At 35.7% G+C, this 15,879-nt stretch overlaps 3 non-coding genes across 3 annotated transcripts; all 3 read right to left on the reverse strand.

Moving 5' to 3' along the window:
• Window positions 1-330: 330 nt before the first annotated feature.
• On the reverse strand, window positions 331-402 carry TRNAG-UCC (transfer RNA glycine (anticodon UCC)). The gene has a single exon. It is a non-coding gene; the product is annotated as a tRNA-Gly (tRNA).
• Window positions 403-10,295: 9,893 nt separating this feature from the next.
• TRNAG-UCC (transfer RNA glycine (anticodon UCC)) lies at window positions 10,296-10,367 on the reverse strand. Its single transcript has one exon. It is a non-coding gene; the product is annotated as a tRNA-Gly (tRNA).
• Window positions 10,368-10,795: 428 nt separating this feature from the next.
• On the reverse strand, window positions 10,796-10,867 carry TRNAG-UCC (transfer RNA glycine (anticodon UCC)). The gene has a single exon. It is a non-coding gene; the product is annotated as a tRNA-Gly (tRNA).
• Between the last annotated feature and the right edge of the window lie 5,012 nt (window positions 10,868-15,879).

The following is a 15,879-nucleotide window of genomic DNA, read 5'->3' on the forward strand; positions in this document are numbered from 1 at the left end:
AATTCAAAAAAAATTGTCAAATTGCATGACATTCACAATTCAAGATTTAGGCTCATCCATACTTAAGGTTTTTATGCACCATTGAACTGATATACAGTGGTATCAAAACTGAGAAGAGAAAAGACCTTTGATGTACTTGCATATGGCACCTCAGTGAACTTTGTAAAATGTGTTTACAAATCTTTCATCATGCAGTGGTGGAATCAAAAGTCATCTGCTAATAAGGAATCATGATTTCTACAAAGATTTTAACATTTTCTATGGACCTTGTCATCTGAGAATATCTTAAGCAACAACTATAATTGCAAAAACAGCACATAAGGAATAATATGCATTGGCCGGGTATCGAACCCAGGTCAACTGCTTGGAAGGCAGTTATGCTAACCGCTATACCACCAATGCTTGAGCACTTTTCAAATGCATATAGTGGCCAATATGGAAATCACAACAACTATTTGAAAGATATTTATAGCCTGCGCTGTATCACCATTGGTGGTAGATATTCAAACAAAATTGGCAAATTGCATGAAATTCACAATTCAAGATTTAGGCTCATCCATACTTAAGTTTTTTATTCACCATTGAACTGATATACAGTGGTATCAAAACTGAGAAAAGAAAAGACCTTTGATTTACTAGCATACAGCACCTCAGTGAACTTTGTAAAATGTATTTACAAATCTTTAATCAAGCAGTGCTGGAATCAAAAGTCATCTGCTAAGAAGGAATCATGATTTCTACAAAGATTTTAACATTTTCTATGGACCTTGTCATCTGAGCATATCTTAAGCAACAACTATAAGTGCGAAAACAGCACATAAGGAAAAGGATGCATTGGCCGGGAATCGAACACGGGTCAACTGCATGGAAGGCAGTTATGTTCACCACTATACTACCAATGCCTGAGCACTTTACAAATGAATATAGTGGCCAATATGGAAATCACAACAACTGTTTGAAAGATAATTATAGCCTGCGCTGTAGCACCATTGGTGGAAGATATTCAAACAAAATTGGCAAATTGCATGACATTCACAATTCAAGATTTAGGCTCATCCATACTTAAGGTTTTTATGCACCATTGAACTAATATACAGTGGTATCAAAACAGAGAAAAGAAAAGACCTTTTATTTACTTGCATATGGCACCTCAGTGAACTTTGTAAAATGTATTTACAAATCTTTAACCAGGCAGTGGTGGAATCAAAAGTCATCTGCTAAGAAGGAATCATGATTTCTACAAAGATTTTAACATTTTCTATGGACCTTGTCATCTGAGCATATCTTAAGCAACAACTATAAGTGTGAAAACAGCACATAAGGAAAAGAATGCATTTGCCGGGAATTGAACACAGATCAACTGCTTGGAAGGCAGCTATGCTCTCCACTATACCACTAATGCTAGAGTACTTTTCAAATGCATATAGTGGATAATATGGAAACCACAAAACCTGTTTGAAAGATATTTATAGCCTGCGCTGTATCACCATTTGTGGAAGATATTCAAACAAAATTGGCAAATTGTATGACATTCACAATTCAAGAATTAGGCTCATTCATGCTTAGTGTTTTTATGCACCATTTAACTGAGATACAGTGGTATCAAAACTGAGAAAAGAAAAGACATTTGATGTACTTGCATATGGCACCTCTGTGAACTTTGTAAAATGTGTTTACAAATCTTTAATCAGGCAGTGGTGGAATCAAAAGTCATCTGCTAAGAAGGAATCCTGATTTCTACAAAGCTTTTAACATTTTTTATGGAACTTGTCTTCTGAGCATATTTTAAGCAACAACTATAAGTGTGAAAACAGCCCATAAGGAAAATGATGCATTAGCCGATAATCTAACCCATGTCAACTGCTTGGAAGGCAGCTATGCTCACCACTAAACCACCAATGCTTGAGTACTTGGCAAATGCATATATTGACTAATATGGAAACCACAAAACCTGTTTGAAAGATATTTATAGCCTGCACTGTAGCACCATTGGTGGAAGATATTCAAACAAAATTGGCAAATTGCATGACATTCACAATTCAAGATTTAAGCTCATCCATACTTAAGGTTTTTATGCACCATTGAACTGATATACAGTGGTATCAAAACTGAGAAAAGAAAAGACCTTTGATTTACTTGCATATGGCACCTCAGTGAACTTTGTAAAATGTGTTTACAAATCTTTAATCAGGCAGTGGTGGAATCAAAAGTCATCTGCTAAGAAGGAATCATGATTTCTACAAAGATTTTAACATTTTATATGGACCTTGTCATCTGAGCATATCTTAAGCAACAACTATAAGTGCGAAAACAGCACATAAGTAAAAGAATGCATTGGCCAGGAATCGAACCCAGGTCAACTGCTTGGAAGGCAACTATGCTCACCACTATACCACCAATGCTTGATCACTTTTCAAATGCATATAGTGGCCAATATGGAAATCACAAAATCTGTTTGAAAGATATTTATAGCCTGCGCTGTAGCACCATTTGTGGAAGATATTCAAACAAAATTGGCAAATTGCATGACATTCACAATTCATGATTTAAGCTCATCCATACTTGAGGTTTTTATGTACCATTGTACTGATATACAGCGGTATCAAAACTGAGAATAGAAAAGACTTTTGATGTACTTGCATATGGCACCTCAGTGAACTTTGTAAAATGTGTTTACAAATCTTTAATCAGGCAGTGGTGGAATCAAAAGTCATCTGCTAAGAAGGTATCATGATTTCTACAAAGATTTTAACATTTTCTATGTACCTTGTCATCTGAGCATATCTTAAGCAACAACTATAAGTGCGAAAACAGCACATAAGGAAAATGATGCATTGGCCGGGAATCAAAATCGAGTCAACTGCTTGGTAGGCAGCTATGCTCACCACTATAACACCAATGCTTGACCACTTTTCAAATGCATATAGTGGCCAATATGGAAATCACAAAATCTGTTTGAAAGATATTTATAGCCTGCGCTGTAGCACCATTGGTGGAAGATATTCAAACAAAATTGGCAAATTGCATGACATTCACAATTCATGATTTAAGCTTATCCATACTTAAGGTTTTTATGCACCATTGAACTGATATATAGTGGTATCAAAACTGAGAAAAGAAAAGACCTTTGAAGTACTTGCATATGGCACCTCAGTGAACTTTGTAAAATGTGTTTACAAATCTTTAATCAGGCAGTGGTGGATTCAACAGTCATCTGCTAAGAAGGAATCATGATTTCTACAAAGACTTGAACATTTTTTATGGAACTTGTCATCTGAGCATATCTTAAGCAACAATTATAAGTGAGAACAGCACATAAGGAAAATTATGCATTCGCTGGGAATCAAAACCAGGTCAACTGTCTGAAAGGCAGCTATGATCACCACTAGACCACCAATACTTTAGCACTTTTCAAATGCATGTAGTGGCCAATATTGCAACCACAAAAACTGAAAGATATTTATAGCCTGCACTGCAGCCTCATTGTTGGAAGAAATTCAAAAAAAATTGTCAAATTGCATGACATTCACAATTCAAAATTTAGGCTCATCCATACTTAAGGTTTTTATGCACCATTGAACTGATATACAGTGGTATCAAAACTGAGAAAAGAAAAGACCTTTGATGTACATGAATATGGCACCTCAGTGAACTTTGTAAAATGTGTTTACAAATCTTTAATCATGCAGTGGTGGAATAAAAAATCATCTGTTAAGAAGGAATCATGACTTCTACAAAGATTTTAACATTTTTTATGGAACTTGTCATCTGAGCATAAGCAACAACTATAAGTGCGAAAACAGCACATAAGGAAAGTGATGCATTGGCCGGGAATTGAACTCGGGTCAACTGCTTGGAAGGCAGCTATGCTCACCACTATACCACTAATGCTAAAGTACTTTTCAAATGCATATAGTGGATAATATGGAAACCACAAAACCTGTTTGAAAGCTATTTATAGCCTGCGCTGTAGCACCATTTGTGGAAGATATTCAAACAAAATTGGCAAATTGCATGACATTCACAATTCATGATTTAAGCTCATCCATACTTAAGGTTTTTATGCACCATTGTACTGATATACAGCGGTATCAAAACTGAGAAAAGAAAAGACCTTTGATGTACTTGCATATGGCACCTCAGTGAACTTTGTAAAATGTGTTTACAAATCTTTAATCAGGCAGTGGTGGAATCAAAAGTCATCTGCTAAGAAGGAATCATGATTTCTACAAAGCTTTTAACATTTTTTATGGACCTTGTCATCTGAGCATATCTTAAGCAACAACCTAAAGTGCGAAAACAGAATATAAGGAAAAAGATGCATTAGCCGGGAATTGAACCCGGGTCAACTGCTTGAAAGGCAGCTATGCTCACCACTATAACACCAAAGATTGAGCAGTTTTCAAATGCATATAGTGGCTAATATGGAAACCACAAAACCTGTTTGAAAGATATTTATAGCCTGCGCTGTAGCACAATTGGTGGAAGATATTCAAACAAAATTGGCAGATTGCATGACATTCACAATTTATGATTTAGGCTCATTCATACTTAAAGTTTTTATGCACCATTGAACTGATATACAGTGATATCAAAACTGAGAAAAGAAAAGACCTTTGATGCACTTGCATATGGCACCTCAGTGAACTTTGTAAAAATGTGTTTACAAATCTTTAATCAGGCAGTGGTGGATTCAACAGTCATCTGCTAAGAAGGAATCATGATTTCTACAAAGCAATTAAAAATTTTTCTGGAACTTATCATCTGAGCATATCTTAAGCAACAACTATATGTGCGAAAACAGCCCATAAGGAAAATGATGCATTGGCCGGGAATCGAACCCGTGTCAACTACTTGGAAGGCAGCTATGCTCACCACTAAAAAACCAATGCTTGAGAACTTTTCAAATGCATATAGTTGCTAATATGGAAACCACAAAACCTGTTTGAAAGATATTTATAGCCTGCGCTGTAGCACCATTTGTGGAAGATATTCAAACAAAATTGGCAAATTGCATGACATTCACAATTCATGATTTAATCTCATCCATACTTAAGGTTTTTATGCACCATTGTACTGATATACAGCGGTATCAAAACTGAGAATAGAAAAGACCTGTGATGTTCTTGCATATGGCACCTCAGTGAACTTTGTAAAATGTGTTTACAAATCTTTAATCAGGCAGTGGTGGATTCAACAGTCATCTGCTAAGAAGGAATCGTGATTTCTACAAAGATTTTAACATTTTCTATGTACCTTGTCATCTGAGCATATCTTAAGCAACAACTATAAGTGCGAAAACAGCACATAAGGAAAATGATGCATTGGCCGGGAATCAAACTCGAGTCAACTGCTTGGAAGGCAGCTATGCTCACCACTATAACACCAATGCTTGAGTACTTTTCAAATGCATATAGTGGCTAATATGGAAACCACAAAACATGTTTGTAAGATATTTATAGCCTGCACTGTAGCACCATTGGTGGAAGATATACAAACAAAATTGACAAATTACATGACATTCACAATTCATGATAAGCTTATCCATACTTAAGGTTTTTATGCACCATTGAACTGATATATAGTGGTATTAAAACTGAGAAAAGAAAAGACCTTTGAAGTACTTGCATATGGCACCTCAGTGAACTTTGTAAAATGTGTTTACAAATCTTTAATCAGGCAGTGGTGGATTCAACAGTCATCTGCTAAGAAGGAATCGTGATTTCTACAAAGAATTGAACATTTTTTATGGAACTTGTCATCTGAGCATATCTTAAGCAACAACTATAAGTGAGAACAGCACATAAGGAAAATGATGCATTCGCTGGGAATCAAAACCAGGTCAACTGTCTGAAAGGCAGCTATGATCACCACTATACCACCAATACTTTAGCACTTTTCAAATGCATATAGTGGCCAATATTGCAACCACAAAAACTGAAAGATATTTATAGCCTGCACTGCAGCCTCATTGTTGGAAGAAATTCAAAAAAAATTGTCAACTTGCATGACATTCACAATTCAAAATTTAGGCTCATCCATACTTAAGGTTTTTATGCACCATTGAACTGATATACAGTGGTATCAAAACTGAGAAAAGGAAAGACCTTTGATGTATATGAATATGGCTCCTCAGTGAACTTTGTAAAATGTGTTTACAAATCTTTAATCATGCAGTGGTGGAATAAAAAATCATCTGCTAAGAAGGAATCATGATTTCTACAAAGCTTTTAAAAATTTTTATGGTACTTGTCATCTGAGCATAAGCAACAACTATAAGTGCGAAAACAGCACATAAGGAAAGTGATGCATTGGCCGGGAATTGAACTCGGGTCAACTGCTTGGAAGACAGCTATGCTCACCACTATACCACTAAGGATGCTAGAGTACTTTTCAAATGCATATAGTGAATAATATGGAAACCACAAAACCTTTTTGAAAGCTATTTATAGCCTGCGCTGTAGCACCATTTGTGGAAGATATTCAAACAAAATTGGCAAATTGCATGACATTCACAATTCATGATTTAAGCTCATCCATACTTAAGGTTTTTATGTACCATTGTACTGATATACAGTGGTATCAAAACTGAGAAAAGAAAAGACCTTTGATGTACATGAATATGGCACCTCAGTGAACTTTGTAAAATGTGTTTACAAATCTTTAATCATGCAGTGGTGGAATCAAAAGTCATCTGCTAAGAAGGTATCATGATTTCTACAAAGATTTTAACATTTTTTATGGAACTTGTCATCTGAGCATAAGCAACAACTATAAGTGCGAAAACAGCACATAAGGAAAGTGATGCATTGGCCGGGAATTGAACTCGGGTCAACTGCTTGGAAGGCAGCTATGCTCACCACTATACCACTAATGCTAAAGTACTTTTCAAATGCATATAGTGGATAATATGGAAACCACAAAACCTGTTTGAAAGATATTTATAGCCTGCGCTGTAGCACCATTTGTGGAAGATATTCAAACAAAATTGGCAAATTGCATGACATTCACAATTCATGATTTAAGCTCATCCATACTTAAGGTTTTTATGCACCATTGTACTGATATACAGCGGTATCAAAACTGAGAAAAGAAAAGACCTTTGATGTACTTGCATATGGCACCTCAGTGAACTTTGTAAAATGTGTTTACAAATCTTTAATCAGGCAGTGGTGGAATCAAAAGTCATCTGCTAAGAAGGAATCATGATTTCTACAAAGCGTTTAACATTTTTTATGGACCTTGTCATCTGAGCATATCTTAAGCAACAACCTAAAGTGCGAAAATAGAATATAAGGAAAAAGATGCATTGGCCGGGAATTGAACCTGGGTCAACTGCTTGAAAGGCAGCTATGCTCACCACTATAACACCAAAGCTTGAGCAGTTTTCAAATGCATATAATGGCTAATATGGAAACCACAAAACCTGTTTGAAAGATATTTATAGCCTGCGCTGTAGCACAATTGGTGGAAGATATTCAAACAAAATTGGCAGATTGCATGACATTCACAATTTATGATTTAGGCTCATTCATACTTAAAGTTTTTATGCACCATTGAACTGATATACAGTGATATCAAAACTGAGAAAAGAAAAGACCTTTGATGCACTTGCATATGGCACCTCAGTGAACTTTGTAAAAATGTGTTTACAAATCTTTAATCAGGCAGTGGTGGATTCAACAGTCATCTGCTAAGAAGGAATCATGATTTCTACAAAGCAATATAAAAATTTTTATGGAACTTATCATCTGAGCATATCTTAAGCAACAACTATATGTGCGAAAACAGCCCATAAGGAAAATGATGCATTGGCCGGGAATCGAACCCGTGTCAACTACTTGGAAGGCAGCTATGCTCACCACTAAAACACCAATGCTTGAGAACTTTTCAAATGCATATAGTTGCTAATATGGAAACCACAACATCTGTTTGAAAGATATTTATAGCCTGCGCTATAGCACCATTGGTGGAAGATATTCAAACGAAATTGGCAAATTGCATGGCATTCACAATTCATGATTTAAGCTCATCCATACTTAAGGTTTTTATGCACCATTGTACTGATATACAGCGGTATCAAAAATGAGAATAGAAAAGACCTTTGATGTACTTGCATATGGCACCTCAGTGAACTTTGTAAAATGTGTTTACAAATCTTTAATCAGGCAGTGGTGGATCAACAGTCATCTGCTAAGAAGGAATCATGATTTCTACAAAGACTTGAACATTTTTTATGGAATTTGTCATCTGAGCATATCTTAAGCAACAACTATAAGTGAGAACAGCACATAAGGAAAATGATGCATTCGCTAGGAATCAAAACCAGGTCAACTGTCTGAAAGGCAGCTATGATCACGACTATACCACCAATACTTTAGCACTTTTCAAATGCATATAGTGGCCAATATTGCAACCACAAAAACTGATAGATATTTATAGCCTGCACTGCAGCCTCATTGTTGGAAGAAATTTAAAAAAAATTGTCAAATTGCATGACATTCACAATTCAAAATTTAGGCTCATCCATACTTAAGGTTTTTATGCACCATTGAACTGATATATAGTGGTATCAAAACTGAGAAAAGAAAAGACCTTTGATGTACATGAATATGGCACCTCAGTGAACTTTGTAAAATGTGTTTACAAATCTTTAATCATGCAGTGGTGGAATAAAAAATCATCTGCTAAGAAGGAATCATGATTTCTACAAAGCTTTTAACATTTTTTATGGAACTTGTCATCTGAGCATAAGCAACAACTATAAGTGCGAAAACAGCACATAAGGAAAGTGATGCATTGGCCAGGAATTGAACTCAGGTTAACTGCTTGGAAGGCAGCTATGCTCACCACTATACCAATAATGCTAGAGTACTTTTCACATGCATATAGTGGATAATATGGAAACCACAAAACCTGTTTGAAAGATATTTATAGCCTGCGCTGTAGCACCATTTGTGGAAGATATTCAAACAAAATTGGCAAATTGCATGACATTCACAATTTATGATTTAAGCTCATCCATACTTAAGGTTTTTATGCACCATTGTACTGATATACAGCGGTATCAAAAATGAGAATAGAAAAGACCTTTGATGTACTTGCATATGGCACCTCAGTGAACTTTGTAAAATGTGTTTACAAATCTTTAATCAGGCAGTGGTGGAATCAAAAGTCATCTGCTAAGAAGGAATCATGATTTCTACAAAGCTTTTAAAATTTTTTATGGACCTTGTCATCTGAGCATATCTTAAGCAACAACTATAAGTTCCAAAACAGAACATTAGGAAAATGATGCATTGGCCGGGAATCAAACCCGGGTCAACTGCTTGGAAGGCAGATATGCTCACCACTATACCACCAATACTTGATTACTTGGCAAATGCATATATTGACTAATATGAAAACCACAAAACCTGTTTGAAAGATATTTATAGCCTGTGCTGTAGCACCATTGGTGGAAGATATTCAAACAAAATTGGCAAATTGCATGACATTCACAATTCAAGATTTAGGCTCATCCATACTTAAGGTTTTTATTCACCGTTGAACTGATATACAGTGGTATCAAAACTGAGAAAAAAAAAGACCTTTGATGTACTTGCATATGGCACCTCAGTGAACTATGTAAAATGTGTTTACAAATCTTTAATCAGGTAGTGGTGGAATCAAAAGTCATCTGCTAAGAAGGAATCATGATTTCTACAAAGCTTTTAAAAAATTTTATGGAACTTGTCATCTGAGCATATCTTAAGCAACAACTATAAGTGCAAATTCAGCACATAAGGAAAATTATGGATTGGCCAGGAATCGAACCCGTGTCCACCTCTTGGAAGGTAGCTATGCTCACCACTATACCACCAATGCTTGGGCACTTTTCAAATGCATATAGTGGCCAATATAGAAATCACAATATCTGTTTGAAAGATATTTATAGCCTGCGCTGTAGCACCATTGGTGGAAGATATTCAAACAAAATTGGCAAATTGCATGACATTCACAATTCAAGATTTAAGCTTATCCATACTTAAGGTTTTTATGCACCATTGAACTGATATACAGTGGTATCAGAACTGAGAAAAGAAAATACCTTTGAAGTACTTGCATATGGCACCTCAGTGAACTTTGTAAAATGTGTTTTTAAATCTTTAATCATGCAGTGGTGGATTCAACAGTCATCTGCTAAGTAGGAATCATGATTTCTATAAAGTCTTGAACATTTTTTATGGACCTTGTCATCTGAGAATATCTTAAGCAACAACTATAATTGCAAAAACAGCACATAAGGAATAATATGCATTGGCCGGGTATCGAACCCAGGTCAACTGCTTGGAAGGCAGTTATGCTAACCACTATACCACCAATGCTTGAGCACTTTTCAAATGCATATAGTGGCCAATATGGAAATCACAACAACTATTTGAAAGATATTTATAGCCTGCGCTGTATCACCATTGGTGGTAGATATTCAAACAAAATTGGCAAATTGCATGAAATTCACAATTCAAGATTTAGGCTCATCCATACTTAAGTTTTTTATTCACCATTGAACTGATATACAGTGGTATCAAAACTGAGAAAAGAAAAGACCTTTGATTTACTAGCATATAGCACCTCAGTGAACTTTGTAAAATGTATTTACAAATCTTTAATCAAGCAGTGGTGGAATCAAAAGTCATCTGCTAAGAAGGAATCATGATTTCTACAAAGATTTTAACATTTTCTATGGACCTTGTCATCTGAGCATATCTTAAGCAACAACTATAAGTGCGAAAACAGCACATAAGGAAAAGCATGCATTGGCCGGGAATCGAACACGGGTCAACTGCTTGGAAGGCAGTTATGCTCACCACTATACTACCAATGCCTGAGCACTTTACAAATGAATATAGTGGCCAATATGGAAATCACAACAACTGTTTGAAAGATATTTATAGCCTGCGCTGTAGCACCATTGGTGGAAGATATTCAAACAAAATTGGCAAATTGCATGACATTCACAATTCAAGATTTAGGCTCATCCATACTTAAGGTTTTTATGCACCATTGAACTAATATACAGTGGTATCAAAACAGAGAAAAGAAAAGACCTTTTATTTACTTGCATATGGCACCTCAGTGAACTTTGTAAAATGTATTTACAAATCTTTAACCAGGCAGTGGTGGAATCAAAAGTCATCTGCTAAGAAGGAATCATGATTTCTACAAAGATTTTAACATTTTCTATGGACCTTGTCATCTGAGCATATCTTAAGCAACAACTATAAGTGTGAAAACAGCACATAAGGAAAAGAATGCTTTTGCCGGGAATTGAACACAGATCAACTGCTTGAAAGGCAGCTATGCTCTCCACTATACCACTAATGCTAGAGTACTTTTGAAATGCATATAGTGGATAATATGGAAACCACAAAACCTGTTTGAAAGATATTTATAGCCTGCGCTGTATCACCATTTGTGGAAGATATTCAAACAAAATTGGCAAATTGCATGACATTCACAATTCAAGAATTAGGCTCATTCATGCTTAGTGTTTTTATGCACCATTTAACTGAGATACAGTGGTATCAAAACTGAGAAAAGAAAAGACATTTGATGTACTTGCATATGGCACCTCTGTGAACTTTGTAAAATGTGTTTACAAATCTTTAATCAGGCAGTGGTGGAATCAAAAGTCATCTGCTAAGAAGGAATCCTGATTTCTACAAAGCTTTTAACATTTTTTATGGAACTTGTCTTCTGAGCATATTTTAAGCAACAACTATAAGTGTGAAAACAGCCCATAAGGAAAATGATGCATTAGCCGATAATCTAACCCATGTCAACTGCTTGGAAGGCAGTTATGCTCACCACTAAACCACCAATGCTTGAGTACTTGGCAAATGCATATATTGACTAATATGGAAACCACAAAACCTGTTTGAAAGATATTTATAGCCTGCACTGTAGCACCATTGGTGGAAGATATTCAAACAAAATTGGCAAATTGCATGACATTCACAATTCAAGATTTAAGCTCATCCATACTTAAGGTTTTTATGCACCATTGAACTGATATACAGTGGTATCAAAACTGAGAAAAGAAAAGACCTTTGATTTACTTGCATATGGCACCTCAGTGAACTTTGTAAAATGTGTTTACAAATCTTTAATCAGGCAGTGGTGGAATCAAAAGTCATCTGCTAAGAAGGAATCATGATTTCTACAAAGATTTTAACATTTTATATGGACCTTGTCATCTGAGCATATCTTAAGCAACAACTATAAGTGCGAAAACAGCACATAAGGAAAAGAATGCATTGGCCAGGAATCGATCCCGGGTCAACTGCTTGGAAGGCAACTATGCTCACCACTATACCACTAATGCTTGATCACTTTTCAAATGCATATAGTGGCCAATATGGAAATCACAAAATCTGTTTGAAAGATATTTATAGCCTGCGCTGTAGCACCATTGGTGGAAGATATTCAAACAAAATTGGCAAATTTCATGACATTCACAATTCATGATTTAAGCTTATCCATACTTAAGGTTTTTATGCACCATTGAACTGATATATAGTGGTATCAAAACTGAGAAAAGAAAAGACCTTTGAAGTACTTGCATATGGCACCTCAGTGAACTTTGTAAAATGTGTTTACAAATCTTTAATCAGGCAGTGGTGGATTCAACAGTCATCTGCTAAGAAGGAATCATGATTTCTACAAAGACTTGAACATTTTTTATGGAAATTGCCATCTGAGCATATCTTAAGCAACAACTATAAATGAGAACAGCACATAAGGAAAATGATGCATTCGCTGGGAATCAAAACCAGGTCAACTGTCTGAAAGGCAGCTATGATCACCACTAGACCACCAATACTTTAGCACTTTTCAAATGCATATAGTGGCCAATATTGCAACCACAAAAACTGAAAGATATTTATAGCCTGCACTGCAGCCTCATTGTTGGAAGAAATTCAAAAAAAATTGTCAAATTGCATGACATTCACAATTCAAAATTTAGGCTCATCCATACTTAAGGTTTTTATGCACCATTGAACTGATATACAGTGGTATCAAAACTGAGAAAAGAAAAGACCTTTGATGTACATGAATATGGCACCTTAGTGAACTTTGTAAAATGTGTTTACAAATCTTTAATCATGCAGTGGTGGAATAAAAAATCATCTGCTAAGAAGGAATCATGATTTCTACAAAGCTTTTGAAAATTTTTATGGTACTTGTCATCTGAGCATAAGCAACAACTATAAGTGCGAAAACAGCACATAAGGAAAGTGATGCATTGGCCGGGAATTGAACTCGGGTCAACTGCTTGGAAGACAGCTATGCTCACCACTATACCACTAATGCTAGAGTACTTTTCAAATGCATATAGTGAATAATATGGAAACCACAAAACCTTTTTGAAAGCTATTTATAGCCTGCGCTGTAGCACCATTTGTGGAAGATATTCAAACAAAATTGGCAAATTGCATGACATTCACAATTCATGATTTAAGCTCATCCATACTTGAGGTTTTTATGTACCATTGTACTGATATACAGCGGTATCAAAACTGAGAATAGAAAAGACTTTTGATGTACTTGCATATGGCACCTCAGTGAACTTTGTAAAATGTGTTTACAAATCTTTAATCAGGCAGTGGTGGAATCAAAAGTCATCTGCTAAGAAGGTATCATGATTTCTACAAAGATTTTAACATTTTCTATGTACCTTGTCATCTGAGCATATCTTAAGCAACAACTATAAGTGCGAAAACAGCACATAAGGAAAATGATGCATTGGCCGGGAATCAGAATCGAGTCAACTGCTTGGTAGGCAGCTATGCTCACCACTATAACACCAATGCTTGATCACTTTTCAAATGCATATAGTGGCCAATATGGAAATCACAAAATCTGTTTGAAAGATATTTATAGCCTGCGCTGTAGCACCATTGGTGGAAGATATTCAAACAAAATTGGCAAATTGCATGACATTCACAATTCATGATTTAAGCTTATCCATACTTAAGGTTTGTATGCACCATTGAACTGATATATAGTGGTATCAAAACTGAGAAAAGAAAAGACCTTTGAAGTACTTGCATATGGCACCTCAGTGAACTTTGTAAAATGTGTTTACAAATCTTTAATCAGGCAGTGGTGGATTCAACAGTCATCTGCTAAGAAGGAATCATGATTTCTACAAAGACTTGAACATTTTTTATGGAACTTGTCATCTGAGCATATCTTAAGCAACAATTATAAGTGAGAACAGCACATAAGGAAAATTATGCATTCGCTGGGAATCAAAACCAGGTCAACTGTCTGAAAGGCAGCTATGATCACCACTAGACCACCAATACTTTAGCACTTTTCAAATGCATGTAGTGGCCAATATTGCAACCACAAAAACTGAAAGATATTTATAGCCTGCACTGCAGCCTCATTGTTGGAAGAAATTAAAAAAAAATTGTCAAATTGCATGACATTCACAATTCAAAATTTAGGCTCATCCATACTTAAGGTTTTTATGCACCATTGAACTGATATACAGTGGTATCAAAACTGAGAAAAGAAAAGACCTTTGATGTACATGAATATGGCACCTCAGTGAACTTTGTAAAATGTGTTTACAAATCTTTAATCATGCAGTGGTGGAATAAAAAATCATCTGCTAAGAAGGAATCATGATTTCTACAAAGATTTTAACATTTTTTATGGAACTTGTCATCTGAGCATAAGCAACAACTATAAGTGCGAAAACAGCACATAAGGAAAGTGATGCATTGGCCGGGAATTGAACTCGGGTCAACTGCTTGGAAGGCAGCTATGCTCACCACTATACCACTAATGCTAAAGTACTTTTCAAATGCATATAGTGGATAATATGGAAACCACAAAACCTGTTTGAAAGCTATTTATAGCCTGCGCTGTAGCACCATTTGTGGAAGATATTCAAACAAAATTGGCAAATTGCATGACATTCACAATTCATGATTTAAGCTCATCCATACTTAAGGTTTTTATGCACCATTGTACTGATATACAGCGGTATCAAAACTGAGAAAAGAAAAGACCTTTGATGTACTTGCATATGGCACCTCAGTGAACTTTGTAAAATGTGTTTACAAATCTTTAATCAGGCAGTGGTGGAATCAAAAGTCATCTGCTAAGAAGGAATCATGATTTCTACAAAGCTTTTAACATTTTTTATGGACCTTGTCATCTGAGCATATCTTAAGCAACAACCTAAAGTGCGAAAACAGAATATAAGGAAAAAGATGCATTGGCCGGGAATTGAACCCGGGTCAACTGCTTGAAAGGCAGCTATGCTCACCACTATAACACCAAAGATTGAGCAGTTTTCAAATGCATATAGTGGCTAATATGGAAACCACAAAACCTGTTTGAAAGATATTTATAGCCTGCGCTGTAGCACAATTGGTGGAAGATATTCAAACAAAATTGGCAGATTGCATGACATTCACAATTTATGATTTAGGCTCATTCATACTTAAAGTTTTTATGCACCATTGAACTGATATACAGTGATATCAAAACTGAGAAAAGAAAAGACCTTTGATGCACTTGCATATGGCACCTCAGTGAACTTTGTAAAAATGTGTTTACAAATCTTTAATCAGGCAGTGGTGGATTCAACAGTCATCTGCTAAGAAGGAATCATGATTTCTACAAAGCAATTAAAAAATTTTATGGAACTTATCATCTGAGCATATCTTAAGCAACAACTATATGTGCGAAAACAGCCCATAAGGAAAATGATGCATTGGCCGGGAATCGAACCCGTGTCAACTACTTGGAAGGCAGCTATGCTCACCACTAAAACACCAATGCTTGAGAACTTTTCAAATGCATATAGTTGCTAAT

This window comes from Pseudophryne corroboree, chromosome 4, assembly GCF_028390025.1.
Source record: "Pseudophryne corroboree isolate aPseCor3 chromosome 4, aPseCor3.hap2, whole genome shotgun sequence".
NCBI classification, from domain to species: domain Eukaryota; kingdom Metazoa; phylum Chordata; class Amphibia; order Anura; family Myobatrachidae; genus Pseudophryne; species Pseudophryne corroboree.